Below are 12,416 nucleotides of genomic sequence, written 5' to 3'. Positions count from 1 at the left end.
TACATTTAGGACTCCAGCTATCGTGATTCCGGCGTTTGCATTTTGACAGCTGTTGGGATTCAGGTGCCTGTATTCTGACCAGGGGATCCCGAACGCCGGCATGTCAACTGCATCCCCATTGTAGGACTGTGTGGGCAGAGTTGAGATCTAGGTAGGGAATCTGCCAGCTCATGTAAGATTCCCTCTGCTCTCAAAGCTTAATAGACAGAAGCCGCTTCCACAGTCACAATGAGAGGCACTACCAACCAAAACAAAGATAAGAGCTTGATGCACTCAGGCTTTTGTACTCTGCATCTTAGCATGGAACCCACACATTCAGAAACACCAGGCCGGAGCCTCATCCCGATTTCACATTTGGGCAAGATAGCACCAAAGAGGTGATGATTTATTTTATTAGAGTAGTATCAAGTGGGATAGACTTAGTATGGTCATGTGAGAGAGGAAAATCCATAACTTGGAAGCAGCACAGGAGAAATTTTGAAAGCGGCAATGAGAGTTGGTAGTCAAATAAATGGCAAGGGACAGGTCAAACATAAAAGGGTGCAAGTAAAAGTATATCAGATGAGGTTTGATATGTATTGGTTGGATTCTCGTGAGAGTGAGAGATTTGAATTAGAGATGTGCGGGTTAGTATTTACCTGGCTTTACCCAGATCTCAAAATGGCATCTCAGATGTCACGTGTTTTGGATAGCCAATAAGAAAAATCCATATAAATCCAAACTCTCGTTAATTTTGGGGTTAAGAACTGAGTAAATCCGAACCCACACATCCATAATTTGAATCAGTATTTGGAGGCATTGGTGCAGAGAGTGATGCAGTTCAAGAAGATAAGTAGCCTCACCACAGAATTTAGGGCGGCTTCAGCAGGCATATATTGGTGAAAGGACTGGCATGGAGAAAATAGGTGAAAGAGACATATTGAATGACAAAACAGCAAGATGGATTGCATGTGAGGTGAAAAGCAGAGATGGGAGATGACATCCTGTCCACTACAGCACGATGATGCAAACTGCATAAGAATACCTACTAAACAATATAGGTGTTTATCTGGGTTTGAATCACATCATTAAACCTTAGTTTAAAATAAAAAAAAAACCTTTGCTCACTGAGCATTGAATAAATATGAATATTTACTTATTTTAAGGAATATACTTTTCATGTGTATTTTTAGTTATGATTTTCCATTAATAAATAAATAATAGAGGGCCTGATTTAGAGGTGGACGCTGCTGCGACCGCTTTTAAATCTGTTGCCATACTCGCCTTGAGACTTTATGCTAATGCTAGTATCATCCCTTCCCCTAGTGTACAAGCCTGCATCTGATTGTGCCAGGACTGAGACGCAACTTTCAGTATCTACACACGCTGTAATACCGTCACTGCATCTTTAGGCGGCACCATTGGTCACACTACCGGCACTTGCACCACCCCTATGGTAGGTACGAAACCAAAAATCGAGTAGTCCACAAGCGCTGCTAGATAATGTGAATGTCAGTCTCCGGGGTTCCTGTCGGAAAGTCCTGTATTTTTAAAGGAAATTTCAGGCAGAAGAATAGAAGATCTCATCAATTAGGCCATACTGTATATTTTCTTCATATACTAGACTGGTACCTCTGGACTGGCAAGGAAAACATACCCTTTTCCAGTCACAGAAAAAATGTAGGATTTTTTTTATTTTATTTCTTCAGACCCCAAATAAATGGGTCACTTCAATAAATAGAACAGATAGCATTTATTAACCACTTAACTGGCTAATATTTTTTTCCAAAAAACACTCAGAAATTGTGTTTTTTATGATTGATTGGGCTGCTTTTTAACATTTCCCCAGTGATTTCTAAAATCTGCAACCGCGTGGTGGGGGATGCTGCCAGGCTGACTCATCAGCAGTAATCATCAGCACGGCAGGCTCTGGGGAGAGGCAACCAGGAGGTCCCTCTGATATCGGCAAAGTGAGCTTTCTGACTGGTCACATCAGATACAAAGAAACATAGAATTTGACGGCAGATAAGAACCATGGCCCATCTAGTCTGCCCTAAGCACATGTACACGCACTCACTTACACACTAGGGTTATTTTTTTGTCAGGGGCCAATTAACCTCCCAGTATATTTTTGGATTAATGGAGAAAACCGGAGTACCTGGAGGAAACCCATGTAAGCACAGAGAGAATACACAAACTCCACACAATTTGGATCATGGGGGGAATCAAACCCATGACCTAAGTGCTGTGAGGTAGTAATGCTTACCATTACACCATCTCATGAAACCACGCCAGGCAAGTGGTTAGGTGGTATATTTATAAAGCAGAAAAAAGCCTTGTTTTGTGGAAAACAGGGCTTTCCTCTGCTCTGGGTTATTCACACAGCGGGTTACCATGGAGAAGTTTCTGACTACTCCAGAAGCACCTCTGCTCCATGCCGGAATCACATCACCGTACTTCAGTATGGTGAACGCGATTCATAAAGGAACAGAAAGCTCTGTTTTCCACTTCTCCATGGTGTTCAGATTCGCCAATATGAACTTCAGCGCAAAAACAGCATGGAAGTTTAATGTTTCCCTACTCTCTGCCCAGCACCCAGCACTGACTCTGCCCCCTGACCTCCCAGCAGCCCCTGCAGCCTCCTGGGAGCTCAGCTGCCAGCGCATAAAGGACCCGCCGGCTGACTTTACTCTGCGCAGAGGGGACCACAGCTGAAGATATCACATCAGGAGCCGGGATCAGTACAAAATCCCACTGGACAGGATCCCGGCAGTCGTAATACCGACACCGGAATCCCGACCAGCACAATCCTGACAGGGGGGCGAGCACAACGAAGCCCCTTGCGGGCTCGCTACGCTTGCCCTGCTGTGGGCACGGTGCCTCGCTATGCTCGGCACACTAATTTATTCTCCCTCTATGGGTGTCGTGGACACCCACGGAGGGAGAATATGTCGGGATTGTGCCGGTCGGGATTCCTGTGTCGGTATTCCGACCGCCAGGATTCCGTCCGGCGGGAAGTTGACCGCATCCCCATGAGCCATGGATACTGGATTGCATCACCAGAAAGGTGAGTATACATGAATTGCTACTTACCAAAGCTATATATTGCATCGAGCTGATGCTATGTGTAGTGATAAGTAACCATTTTGTTTTCATTTTCTACATCAATAGACCCCTAAATCACATCAAATGCCTACTTCAAGGTTCTCACTCATTTCTAATTAGCAGTTCACAATGATATCTACTTAGCAGTCACAATAATATCTATTTAAGCATAGAATAATATAGTCACATAGATTTGGTTCAATGAAAATCTATTAAATATCAATTAAATATCTCATCCCTTGTTTGTTAGGCCAGTTCCATAGTGAGTTTGATCCATCTTTGCCCCTACCTCAGAAATGCCAAGGTGTGTCACTTCCATCTACAGTATATGCACATACGGTTGCCCCGGCTTCATTCCACTCATCAATAGGTGCAAGATTTACTAATTCACTAACAATGTGATTTGTGGGACTGATGTGCTACAGGAGGTCTGACCTGTGCTTAAGATTGTCTTTTAACATTATATTATTATAATCTCCCTCTCATTATCTTAAAGTGGTTTTCATATTAGAGAAAAGAAGCAGACAGAAAAGGCATAGAAGAAGATAGATAAAGTATAAGACAGAATAAAGCATACAGTAGAAGTAAACATAGTAGTTGCTAGCAGAAGTGCATTTGGTGACAGCTCCACTTTTCTTATCTGAACATAAACAGCACAAGACTGTCTACAGTAGTTAGGTTAGTCACAGAAGAGATACATATGGATATGGAGTGCTAGGAACACTGTTTTATACTGTGTAGTACAGTATGTGTTACTTTGTGCTCCTCGTACATCTGGTTACTGTTTATGCCTGTGCAACAGATGTTTCTTTTCTTGCTGTTTCATATACTGATTTTAGCCCTTCAGAGAGCTGTCAAATCGTGTGGGCAGCATTTAACCCCACTGATGTGTACAGTCATTTTAAACACATAAGATTCAGAATACTATGAAATCACATGGTCAGAAGGAAAATGATTGCAAAGGGAAATGACACCAGTAGGTCTGAACATTTTGCACTAAACTGAGTGTTTTCCATGGATCACTTTGTTTACTAGGTCACTCCTTTGGTTCATTGTAAAATGAATAATGATCCAACTAATCTCATACTCAGTTTACTTGTTTCCAATTGCAAGCTCATCAATTCAAGGACTTAAAATGGATTCCACTCAAATTCCCTAATTAATAATAAGACGATTTCCAAATTATCGTTACTTATTTCAGCTTTTTGTCAGTCGTCATGTATCTAGAGAGTGGGAAATGGTAAACGTCTGAGCTTTTACACGCACCCTTTCCAACTCTTTCCTAGACATTCCGTTTAATGTTCATACCCATAGAGAATAGAGGGCCTAATTCAAGGTTGATTGCAAAACACTTCCTCTAATGGGCAAAACCATGTTGGATTGCAGGAGTGTCAGATATAACATGTGCAGAGAGAGTTAAGTTTGGGTTGGTTATATTGTTTCTGTGCAGGGTAAATACTGGCTGCTTTATTTATACACTGCAATTTAGATTTCAGTTTGAACACACCCCACCCAAATCTAACTGCCTCTGCACATGTTACATCTCCCCCACCTGCAGTGCAACATGGTTTTGCCCATTAGAGGAAAATGTTGTTATGCAATCAACCTTGAGTTAGACCCAGTGCATTCAAATCACTTATAAAATGCAGTTGTATTTGGATTCCTTGGGACAAATTCCATTCAATGCAATGGATGTAAATTGCTTGAGGAACAGTTGAGGAAGGCACTCCACAGTCACCAGATTATGGTCACACAGGGGCAGAACGGGATGGGAAACCAGCCCGGGAAATTTATGGAAGCAGCCAAATGGGGGTGTGGTCTAATGAGGGGGGGGGGTCTTTTGAGGGGGGTGGGATCCCTCCTCATAGGGCCTGATTGTACACAATTGCAGCCTTCCTTGCATCTTTGCTCCAGTTGTGAACTAAAAGTGTCCCTGTATAATTTTGTAGAAGTGGCCCAACATGGGCAGCACAAGAGGTATAACTTACCATGTAGCGATGGCAGAATCACTGGATGGCAGATTTGCTGTATTACAGAGATGGAATAACAGAAAGAGTGGGGACAAAGCAGTGTACTCAGTGCACTGGGCTGACCTGTCATGTGGGGGGGGGGGGTGAGGCCACATGATAACACATATAACAAGCCCCATAGACACATCAGCCTACCAGGAATCTTCCTGGTGAGCCTTATGGCCAGTCCGCCCCAGGCTTGTGAGCACTCCATGGAAACTAAGTTGTGGGAACCCAATAAACTGGCCCCTTGCCTGGTTACCCCTCCTCCCCCCAATATAGCTACAGTGCCCCCCCCCCTCCCCACTTATGCTAGCAGTGCTCCCAAGTACTCACCTTCCATGACATGTTTCTGGTTCTGTGTACTGCATGCACAGACTACACTCAGTGTTCTGCGTGCACACACTGCAAACAGCACAGAGCAGCTACCAAGTCCTCTCATTAAATGCATGGATGTAGAGCTGTGGCAACCCCATCTGGAACCAGGTTCAACTGGGCACATGTTCCCCATAATTGCAGGGTCAGACTGACCTTGTGGGGAGAGGGGGAGGTCAATCGAGGCGCACAATAAAATTAGTGATGCATGGCCACTAAAGGATGCGAGGATTTGCACAGCCAAATCATTTTATTCCCCATTGGCTACAATGACAACTGCTTTAGCTAGCTTTGTTTGCATTAGTTTGCTTTGAAATCTAAAACTATCATCTTTAGTGCACATACAACAGTATTTTGCATATGGATTAATGACCTCTTATAAGACTATAGGTTCTATTTAGCAAGCTAAATTTCACTTAAATCATGTGGACATGAACATTTATGCATGACTAAAGTGTCACAGCTATGTAGGAAAGATCTCATGAAGAAGATAACATAATCTCAGCTAATGCCCAACCCCTCCAACATTGTACTATAGAGCGCATGTCATTGCTCTCTGCAGTGCTTAACATATTCTGCAAGCAGAAAAATGTTAAGCAAAACCTTAAAAAATGTCCCTTATATAATGGATATCTGAGGAGAATACTTATCTCAGCCAAAAACTGCAGGGACAGATGAACCCCTACTATCAATCCCTGCAGGAGGCTGTAACTCCTCCTACTCTCCTCCCTTCATACAAGCTTTCTGTGTACTGCTCGCACTAATGGCTCAATACAATTAGCCACAAAAAGTGTGATGTGCTATTGCTGCCGCATTTCAAAGCTGGCAATGGCATTCGATCTAGCACCCTTCATGGGCTGGTGTCTGTCTGCGTTCACACAAAATTGCTCAGAGCCCTATGGGGCAGCAAGCTCGGGCCGCCATACAGTGCGGCCACTACCCAGAGATCATCGTGATAATTTGTCCTAAAAGTCAATCTATGGCTATAACAAATGTCTATACATATGAAATATGACCTTTATATATATATATATATATATATATATATATATATATATATATTTAAATACCAGGTACTAGGCGGCACTCAGAGACTTCTTAAACGATCAGTAAAGGTGCATAAAAGCCCCGAGGGGCGTGCTTTATTCGTAACGTTTCGGGGATAACTTCCCCTTCTGGTCTGAAGAAGGGGAAGTTAATCCCGAAACATTACGAATATATACATTTTCCATTGTAGATGTCCTCTTTTTACATCTTCAATCCTTCCTCCACAATGTCTATGTGTGAGCTTAGTGGGACTTATTCCTGTAAGGGTATTCTTCCATCCAGTTTCTTGTGTCCATTCATGGGAAAAGATACCTTTACCATGAATGCACCTATATCCTGATATTCATATTTCATATGTGTATACTTTACTTTTCAAATCCATAGAGAGACTTTTAATGGGCTGTTTCTGTCAGAGTACTGGCTTGTGTGCTCTCCGCAGCGACGCATTACATGATGCACTGCAACTGAATAGCTGCGCCATCCGGATGGCCTGAAGTTGGAGAATGTGCTGTACAAGAAACAGGAGTCATTCTTTTTGGACATCTGAAAACAAAGTGGCTGGGGACTTTGCAGGGTCAGAATGTTAAAATGGGCTGCGTGGACAGTGTAATGGTTAGCATTACTGCCTGACAGCACTGCAGTCATGGGCTCGTTTCCTACCATGGCCATAACTGTGTGGAGTTTGTATATTCTCCCTGTGCTTGCGTGGGTTTCCTACAGGTACTCCTGTTTCCTCCCACAATCCAAAAATATAATGATAGGGTAATTGGTTCCTAACAAAATTAACCCTAGCGTGAATGTGTGTGCATGTAGATGTAGTAGGGAACATAGGGCCTAATTCAGAGTTGATCGCAGCAGCAAATTTGTTAGCAGTTGGGCAAAACCATGTGCTCTGCAGAGGGGACAGATATAACATGTGCAGAGAGAGTTAGATTTGGGTGGGTTATATTGTTTCTGTGCAGGGTAAATACTGGTGCTTTATTTTTACACTACAATTTAGATTTCAGTTTGAACACACCACACCCAAATCTATCTCTCTCTTCACATGGTTTTGCCCAACTGCTAACAAATTAGCTGATACGGGTGCCAATTCAGTAAGGATAGCAAATTCTGCTAATCAGCAGAATTTGCTATCCGTTTGCACGTGCTGATCATCGCCTCCCCCCATGCTACAAGCAGAAATTGTGTTTGCCTCTCAATTTCTGCTTGTTAGCAGAAATTAAGGTTGACTCCTGCCGGCGCAGCTTAGCTGCGGCCGCAGGAGTCCCAGCGCCATTTTACCTGTCGCGACAGCTGCATGTTACATTATGTAGCCGCCTTGACCACGTCCCCGACATGGCCCCATTTGCAACGCACAACCCACCGTTCCAGTTGCTCCGCCCCCGCAACGCTCCATTGTCTCCCTAAAAATGGAGCATTGCCAACCCCCTCCCGCCCCGCAACCACCTCTGCCTGATTGACAGGCAGAGGCGATCGCATTTTCGGTGGCCCCCCACAGAAAATGCAGACACATGCGCAGCAGGGCCTGCTGCGCATGCGCCCGCTGCACCACTGCAATAATTCTGTACGAATCACGACTTGCGATCCATATTGAATTAGCCCTATGATCAGGTCTGAATTACCCCCTATGTGAACTGCAGGTGGGGCAAAAATAACATGTGCAGAGAGAGTTAGATTTGGGTGGGGTGTGTTCAAACTGAAATTTAAATTGCAATGTAAAAATAAAGCAGCCAGTATTTATCCTGCACAGAAACAATATAACCCACCTAAATCTAACTCTCTCTGCAAATACTATATCTGCCCCGCTGCAGTGCACATGGTTTTGCCCAACTGCTAACAAATTTGCTGCTGCAATTAACTCTGAATTACCCCCATAGACTGTAAACTCCACTGGGGCAGGGACTGATGCGAAAGACCACGTATTCTCAGAATATGTGTGTGCTCTATAAATAATTGGTAATAAATAATAATATGACCAATATCCCTGTAAAGATTTTTGTAGTATAACAGCATAAAGTAAGTATAAAAGTGGTAATAATCCCAACTATACTGCCTGAAATTATTCTAGACAAAATTGTGATTATTGCTAAATACAGCCCTATATATAATAAACTGTGTGACACATTGGCCTAGTGCCCCGAAATAATTATGCTGAGGTTTTAATTTTGCAAAAAGAATTATGTTACTCTCTTTGAAAATGTATACCATTAATGCTGCAGGTAAGGTGCTAAATTTGATGGCTTCATAAAAATCTTCTGTACCTTTAAGAAACTATTATATCATATAATGGTAGCCAAAGAAAAATATGGTTACAGTGTTGTGTAAAGCCAATGATATGTGTTTCACTTTGACAAAGAGTATAAGCACAAATTTAGCTTTTGCAACTTTCAATACTTATATAAAGGAGCACAAGTGGGCAATACATGGATCTGGTGTAGTGAAATTATTTGATTCTACAATTCTGTCATTAAAGTAATGATATAAGATAAATATACTGCAAGAAATTAAATAATTAGTTGAGTCATTAATGGAGATTTAATGATGAGAAGATACAAAGGGGGGAATTGAAATGTTTGAAAAGTTGGTTGGGTGTCTGTTTTCTCCTGGATAGGAAAGAACAGACACACAACTGACTTTTCAAACAATTGAATATCCCCCAAAGAATAAAAAAGGCAGAGCATGTGTGATATAGGATGAATCTGGGAAGATGGTATTATGTTATACACACATTTCCTGTATCATAACTATATAAAAACATCTCTGGAGGAAGCCATCAATATGGCCTATTTATAAAGACTCTCCTCTGAGGACTCTGCTCAAGTAAATACAGGTTGTTTATTGTCTATGCGTCTAATTATCCCCATCATATGCACAGGCACAAGTGTGTCCTGAAAGTGCTATTCTCCCTCTGCCTTAATCACCAGAAGGGTCCCTCAGCACAATGTAACGGCATAACTGGTACACTTCTGCCAGCTACTGTGAGTACATTACCCCTTTCTTTTTAATTTAATCAACAAAAAATATTTCAGGCTTACTATAACTTCTCCACCAATCGTATGATTTACATACTGTCCTATATGACTGGAACACACAAGTTAGCTCTCTTGTACAGACACGATAATATATGGCAGTAGCAGGCTTCAGCTGCTGCAGCACCTCTTATAGGAATAGAACTTTCACATTAATGATGCTGCTGTTTGAGGTTACATTTCCAGCTGTATTCGGGAGACGCTGGGCGACAGCGCTGTGCCCTGCACAAAGTCCTGTCTTGCAGATGGTTTGCTGGCAAATTGAGGTCTCCTTGTATTAAGTAGGAGATCTCAGGGGAGGACAGGCAGTGAACACATGATGGTGTTAGTATTACACTGGTTATGATATCTGATCGAAACCTATTCTTTTCATCTAGCACTGATTTATTTCACTGAGTAAAAACACCAAGTCAAGAGTTGAAGGTTAAAGCGCTTTTTGATATAATGCACTGTAGATGAAGTCAATCGATTGACAGACTCATGGCCAAGTGAGAGGTACGCGTTATCTGAGCGAGAGAGAGAGAGAGAGAGAGAGAGTGTGTGTGTGTGTGTGTGTGTGTGTGTGTGTGTGTGTGTGTGTGTGTGTGTGTGTGTGTGTGTGTGTGAGAGAGAGAGAGAGTAGTTTGCATATTAATTTAAAAAGTTAAGAAGAAAAGTGTGAGCTGGCTGAGGGGCGCAGTTGAAGTGGTAATTAAGACACTGGGAAGAACTCGGTCAGGTCACCTCTTTTCTCAGATCAGAGACCTATCAGAAATTCTTTCAAGTGTCCTTCTGCGTCGCCAAAGATGACAACAGCAAATCAATAAGTGTTTGAAATGAAAAGGGATGCTGGCTAACCCCCGAGGCTACACAGCTCACATAGCCAGGCGTCTTACTTGTTTCTCTGAACTTCTCAGATTCTTCTACAGAGCACTTCTGAAGAAGAAATAGCTTGTGGTCTCCAGACACAGGTACGTGGTTTGTGTGTACAGTGGTTGTGACTGTAGCATGTGGGCCTCGGGAAACCCATAGCAGGGCCAGTCTTTTATATACCTGGGCTGCAAGACTGGGGCAACAGGTCATCTAAGTAAACTGGTCACATTTGATCACTTACTGCCATCAACAAAATAGTTTTGCAAGTAGCAGGCCACAACATATCTATCAATCTATCTTAACACATCTATCTCTGTCTATCTCTCTATTATCTATTTATCTATCTATCTATTATCTATCTATCTCTCATCTATCTATCTATCTATCTATCTCTCTATCTATCTATCCATCTCTATTTAAAATATATAATTGAAAGTCAGAGTACTTATTGCATATATTATAATGCTAAATTGATATCGCTGTGATGAATTGGCGATATCACCAGTTGGGAGAAATTCACCTGCTACTTAACCCTTGCAGCTTGGAGCATGCCATATGGCTCATTAAACAGACAGCCTTCCGAATAACATAAATGTGTTTATATCAGAGTTCTTGCTCTGGAGATAGGGATCACCATTCCCTTCTTGTTCTAATCCCCAGCTCCGTTTATATTGCACATCTATAATAAAGAGGCATTCATCTATATATCTTCTTCGGCAGCAAATGGCCCGTAGACCAGGATGCAATAATAAATTAAAAACAATTAAACATTACTAAAACACGAGAGCATTTGGGTTGTATTTTGCAGAGAAAAGCACAAAGGGCAGATAATTTTAATTTATATGCAGATCCATTAAGCTCCTAAAATGTTTTCTTTTTTGTCTATCTGTGATTTTGTTATAGGGACTGCATGGATGGGTAACCCTGAATGAGCACATTATCACTACAGGGATGACAATTTCGAACAGCCACCCAATCGATACTGTTTGGAGTTGTTAAACAGATAGCGATTTACTATTTACATATACCTGCTTGTTGTCAAGTATCTAGTTAAGAAAATGCCTGCTTGGGTATAGATCATAATCCATCATTAATGAAAGTAAAGTATAAGTGGTTTCCCCATAGCTCTCACTAATAGGAAATCACAGCCCATAAAATAACTTTTAGACCTTGCCATGTAGACAAGTGTAATTGATACACCATTGTAGGGGATTATTTGGCTTCCAACATATTTTCTAATTATGCTGTTGATGGTGATTATTACATTATATTATGCTGTAGACTGGCGAGTATGCCTCTGTATTAATTATGCTATTGTAGTAATTATTACTCTATAGCAGGGCTGGCCAAACGAGTCCTCGAGATCTATCAACGGTTCACATTTTCCAGCCCACCTTGCAAGAGCACAGGTGTAGTCATTACTAATTAAGATGTGCTGCATTCATTCCTAACTGACAATTCTACAGATCTCCAGGAGGCCTGGAAAACATGACCGGTTTGGCCAGCCCTGATCTATAGTAATAATGTTGTTGATAATGATTATTCTTTATTAATTGTACATTTCACTGGTGATTATTACGCTATATGAATAATGCTGCTGACAGTGATTATTACTCTGTATTAATGAAGCTGTTGACTGGTGATAAATACCGTATATTACATATGCCATTGATTGGCATATTGACTCTCTCTCTCTCTCTCTCTCTCTCTCTCTGTGTGTGTGTGTGTGTGTGTGTGTGTGTGTGTGTGTGTGTGTGTGTGTGTGTGTACAGTAATACATTACATGTACGTGTGTGTGTGTGTGTGTGTGTGTGTGTGTGTGTGTGTGTGTGTGTGTGTGTGTGTGTGTGTGTGTGTGTGTGTGTGTGTGTTTGAATGTGCATGGCATATACAGTATGCATTTATTCCAGACAAAGCTGTTGCTGCAAACTGTGACCTTGAAATTTAAGATTAGATTATGTCATCTTCATGCTGAGCCCAACTGCCTGGCTGCTGTAATTCCATAGATTTCCTTGCTTCT

General features: G+C 41.9%; 1 protein-coding gene across 3 annotated transcripts in view; it reads left to right on the top strand.

Moving 5' to 3' along the window:
* Nucleotides 1-1,316: 1,316 nt before the first annotated feature.
* Nucleotides 1,317-12,416, top strand: part of PITX2 (paired like homeodomain 2) — a 32,167-nt gene continuing 21,067 nt past the window's right edge. For 2 of the 3 annotated variants that reach the window (XM_063918940.1, XM_063918931.1), the window contains exon 1: nt 1,317-1,435. The gene's annotated coding sequence lies outside the window, so the exon portion shown is untranslated. Of the gene's footprint in view, nt 1,436-10,440; nt 10,495-12,416 lie in introns of all 3 variants that reach the window. The other variant, XM_063918921.1, reaches the window with a different exon arrangement.

Source organism: Pseudophryne corroboree, chromosome 1, assembly GCF_028390025.1.
Source record: "Pseudophryne corroboree isolate aPseCor3 chromosome 1, aPseCor3.hap2, whole genome shotgun sequence".
NCBI classification, from domain to species: Eukaryota; Metazoa; Chordata; class Amphibia; order Anura; family Myobatrachidae; genus Pseudophryne; species Pseudophryne corroboree.
Note: the sequence above shows the minus strand (reverse complement) of the source record. Positions and strands in the feature narration are given on the sequence as shown.